This window comes from Pinus tabuliformis, chromosome 3_2 (assembly GCF_031772625.1).
Source record: "Pinus tabuliformis cultivar Carrire ecotype Pingquan chromosome 3_2, CPIR1, whole genome shotgun sequence".
NCBI lineage: Eukaryota > Viridiplantae > Streptophyta > Pinopsida > Pinales > Pinaceae > Pinus > Pinus tabuliformis.
Genome location: NC_142302.1, coordinates 651,355,092 through 651,360,335, shown reverse-complemented (window position 1 = coordinate 651,360,335; position 5,244 = coordinate 651,355,092). Strand labels below are relative to the sequence as shown.

The following is a 5,244-nucleotide window of genomic DNA, read 5'->3' as shown; positions in this document are numbered from 1 at the left end:
TTTCATCATTCCATTAAAAACCATATAGATACACAAGTACTAAAACATCATATCATATTTCCATCATTACATTCGAAAACATTATAAATACACAAACACATACACATTCCTTGATATTTTATTACACACAAGATTGTAAATACCCAAACAAACACAATAAGAAAAAACATACAATCAAGAATACAAACACATAGTAAAAAATGCCTACAATCAAGAGTACACAACACACATACAATGAAGAGTACAAACACAGAATCAAGAGTACAATTCAAATTTTAATCATTGCAAACAAGATTATAAGAACAAAAGAAATACAAACACACAATAAATACGCAAACATAACAAACATTACAAACACGCAATTATTCAAACATCAAAAGCATTGCAAATAATCAAGAGTACAATTCAAGTTTTTAATCATTACAAACAAGATTGTAAGTACAAAAACAATACAAACACACAAGCATTACAAATACACAAACATGCGAACATCAAAAGCATTGCAAATACACAAGCATACAAACATCCCATCAAATTTCTTATTACACACACAAAATTATAAATAGATACAAACATTTGCATATCAAATTTTGATCATCATACATAGAAGATTGTAAATATCCAAACATACAAAGTTGATGTAGACACTAAATAAAACCATATGCTAAAGAAAATTCACACACATTTCAAAGTACATACCAAGCATGTCATCCACATCCATTGTAAACGCATAACTATGCAAATGAATCCCAAACAACAACCATTGTCATACACATCACAAATACACATCAAATAATGAATATCACAAAAAGCATTGTAAACACACAAAGATACAAACATTAGATATCAAGCCTTGGCCATCCCACACATTGTAAACACACAAAGATTCAAACATTAGATATCATGTCTTGGCCATCCCACACATTGTAAGAACACAAAGGTACAAACATTGCATATCAAACTTTGTTCATCACACACAAAAATATACACATCAAATAATGAACATCACAAAAAGCATTGTAAACACACAAAGGTACAAACATTAGATATCATGTCTTGGCCATCCCACACGTTGTAAGCACACAAAGATACAAACATTGCATATCAAATTTTGGTCATCACACACAAAAATATACACATCAAATAATGAACATCACAAAAAACATTGTAAACACACAATGATACAAACATTGCATATCAAATTTTGGTCATCACACACAAAAATATACACATCAAATAATGAACATCACAAAAAGCATTGTAAACACACAAAGATACAAACATTAGATATCATGCCTTGGCCATCCCACACATTGTAAACACACAAAGATACAAACATTGCATATCAAATTTTGGTCATCACACACAAAAATATACACATCAAATAATGAACATCACTAAAAGCATTGTAAACACACAAAGATACAAACATTAGATATCATGTCTTAGCCATCCCACACATTCTAAGCACACAACGATACAAACATTGCATATCAAATTTTGGTCATCACACACAAAAATATACACATCAAATAATGAACATTACTAAAAGCATTGTAAACACACAAAGATACAAACATTAGATATCATGTCTTGGCCATCCCACACATTGTAAGCACACAAAGATACAAACATTCAATATCAAATTTTGGTTATCACACAAAAATATACACATCAAATAATGAACATCACAAAAAGCATTGTAAACACACAAAGATACAAACATTAGATATCATGTCTTGGTCATCCCACACATTGTAAGCACGCATAGATACAAACATTGCATATCAAATTTGGGTCATCACACACAAAAATATACACATCAAATGAATGAACATCACAAAAAGCATTGTAAACACACAAAGATACAAATATTAGATATCAAGTCTTGGCCATCCCACACATTGTAAACACACAAAGATACAAACATTGCATATCAAATTTTGGACATTAGAAATTCATTGTAAACGCAATCGTATAAATGAAACTCAAAAAACAATCATTCCACAAAATTCTACATGTAAATTCAAGTAACAAAAAAACACATCAATCAATCTATGCATTAAAAGATTTTAGTTTGCAGTCTATTAAACTAAAAGTATCTAGTTCTAAAATAAGTAAATAAAAAAGTAAGGCGGAGAGAAGGACACAAACCCTTGAGGACAGCCATGGTCCATCCTCAAGAGCAATGAGAAAGGGCTTTTAGCCCTTTCAAACAAAATAATACTTTTATTATAATGATAATGTTTTTAGAGTAATTACAAAATAAAGATGAAAAATAAATCACTACTAGTTTAATTTGGGTCATAATAACATAATGAATTCATATCTTCTGTCATGACATGTAGATAGTTCATCTATCCTATCATGCTTGTATTTTTTTCAGGCTCTTAAATCATCTGCAAAAAACACAACAGTTATTAAAATTTAGTGGTCATCTATTGGTTACCTATAAAGTAGCAATTTTTTTTTGAATTAAATTTAATATTTTAAGCAAAGCTCCTAACCCCTAATTTGATAACTTGCTAAGTGAATGCAAAGGTTAGAACATAGAGATATGATGAAATTAAAGGCAATGAATAAATTTAAAGTTGATATAAAGGTTTGAATTAACCTTTGCACCATTTCTATGGGGTGTATCTTTTTCTGCAACAACGGTGATATATCTATGCAATACAAGCCATCATACTCTCAGATAGCCTACAACTCATTGGGCATATTCATCCAATTAATTAAAATACATAATCAATCAAACATTCCCAGCACAACATGGAGACTCATTGGGCATATTCATCCAATTAATTAAAATACATAATCAATCAAACATTCCCAGCACAACATGGAGTTTGATGGTTTTGAAAGCTGAGAGTAAATAAAAGTAAGAGGAAATGTATTTAATACAGCATACATATATTGAAGGATCATACAAGAAATTAAATGAATCTGAACATTCTTTTTTTCATTAAATATGTATTTAAAAAAATTGCTTACCTTTGACGGAAGAAATTAAATGGTTTCCTTTTTTCCCTGCGCTTAGATTCAATGTTATCGGGAGAAGGGACGCTGCTGCACTGTGAGGAATGATCTGGGAGAAGGGACGCTGCTGCACTGGGAGAACGGACGCTGCAGTGGGAGAACAGAAAAACCATGAATTTGGCATATAATATATATAGTCTATTTAGCAACACAGAAAAACCATGAATTATGGTTATGCCGACTATGAGAAACCTCGGCCCAGGTTTATGATATATCCTTAGCTATAGTATGCAAGGGCAAGGAGATGAGTTTCAAGGATGTTTTGAGACAGAACCCAAGTTCCCAAATATTTTTCAAATTAGAAGATATATGGTCAAATGGAGTTTGACCATTTTAGATTTTGGAAGGTTGGAGTAGGAGAATCAACGTTTTATTATCAGAGCCAGGACTATAAATTATAAATTCATCATAAATGAATGAAATATCTTACAAGAAAGAAAGTACAGTGAAATCTGAACATTCTCTATATCACACATATATTTCTGATAAAATCCCCTATTCTCCTTGGTGCAATCGACAATGACACCCAACAAAATTAACATAGTCCGTCAAGAAAATGCTTACAGGCTTACCTCAAGGGGCATTGCTCAATCCCTTAGATTCTCCTCAAAAACGATTCTGTGCAACGAGGGATTTATGTTGCCGCCTCAGCATGGATGCAGATGATCTAATTAAGAAACATGGAAACCAAAGGATTTAAAAAACCAGAGGAAACCGCCTCAGCATGGATTCAAAGGATTTAATTAAAAAACCCAAGAAACATGGATTCAGCATGGATGCAGATGATCTAATTTAAAAAACCAGAGGAAACCGCCTCAGCATGGATTCAAAGAATTTAATTAAAAAACCCAAGAAACATGGATTCAGCATGGATGCAGATGATCTAATTTAAAAAACCAGAGGAAACCGCCTCAGCATGGATTCAAAGGATTTAATTAAAAAACCCAAGAAACATGGATTCAGAGGACTTAATTTAAAAAACCAAGAAACCGCCTCACATCGATGCAGAGGATCTCATACCTTGGCACAGCGAGGGACACTGACTGCAATCTGGGATCAGCATAGGATATCTGTGGAATATGAATATGAAACCGTCTCAGCAGCATGGATGCACAAGATTTAATTTAAAAAACCGAAAAAATTAAGAAACCGCTCACCATGGGTGCAGAGGATCACCAAGAAACCGCAGACTCTGAGGAATTAAGAAACCGCTCACCATGGGTGCAGAGGATCACCAAGAAACCGCAGACTCTGAGGAATTTCTCCCAGTGGCCAGTATTTGACGACGGCCGCCGCCCAGATCCATATTGGCAGGCAATTAAGGATCTATACTGCCGCCTCACCAAGAATGCGGAAAATCTAATTTAAAAAACCATACAACTCTGAACATCAAGTTACCGGAATTAAATTTCTAAAATCAAATCGATTCCTCTCTCGTTCACCTAATTTTATTTGCAGCCCACAACCCATAATCAGAGTGATCTATACAAAGAGTTTAAAAATAAATTTACCAGAATGCCTCATTTAACTGTGATCGGATGCCTCAGTTAATTGTGATCCCTGGGCAGAGTTCGGATGCCTCTGCAAAGTTGTCCCTGGAGTTAATTGTGATCCCTGGGCAAAGTTGTCTTGATTCAGTAATTGATAGGGGCTACCTGCCTCTGCCTCTGCCTCTATGAAAACACAAGCACGCCTCTGCCTCCAGCTCTCAGAGAATACAACCACACCAGCCCTCAGAGAATACAACCACACCACACAGATAGACACACCAAACAGATGACAGAAACACACATAACAACAGAGACCAGACCACACACACAACACATGGAGCTCCAAACATACAGACGCACGAGACTAGACCACACAATGCAGAAACTCTGAGAGGAGGAGGAGGAGCAGCACAACAATGCCAATCCAATGCCAATATGAATCCAAAAATTAAATCGAATTAAAGCAATCAAGAACTTTAACCGTTGAGATAACCCGTTTGATAAGCAGCACCCTTTATCTCTCGCACTCTGCAACGGACGGCTCGGATTATTCTCCAGCTTTTTTCACAACAAAAGCACAATCCCTCTCAGCTCAGCTCAGCTCAGCACAATAAAAGCACAATCCATGTCATCCCAACAGAAATAGTAATAAAAACATAATCCATGTCATCCCGACAGAAATAGTAATAAAAACATAATCCATGTAAGAAATAGTAAT

The 5,244-nt window shown here is 34.5% G+C and overlaps 1 long non-coding RNA gene across 4 annotated transcripts; it reads right to left on the bottom strand.

The window, feature by feature from the left end:
• Positions 1-2,338: 2,338 nt before the first annotated feature.
• LOC149182319 (uncharacterized) lies at positions 2,339-5,039 on the bottom strand. Of its 4 annotated transcripts, none has more exons than XR_016257592.1 (7): positions 4,548-5,039; positions 4,194-4,395; positions 4,057-4,106; positions 3,609-3,703; positions 2,992-3,123; positions 2,615-2,700; positions 2,339-2,399 (listed from the first exon to the last, which is right to left on the bottom strand). It is a non-coding gene; the product is annotated as an uncharacterized LOC149182319 (long non-coding RNA). The 4 variants fall into 4 exon arrangements; XR_016257594.1 differs by having other exon boundaries at positions 2,615-2,666; positions 4,194-4,367; positions 4,548-5,038; XR_016257591.1 differs by having other exon boundaries at positions 2,615-2,666; positions 4,548-5,037.
• Between the last annotated feature and the right edge of the window lie 205 nt (positions 5,040-5,244).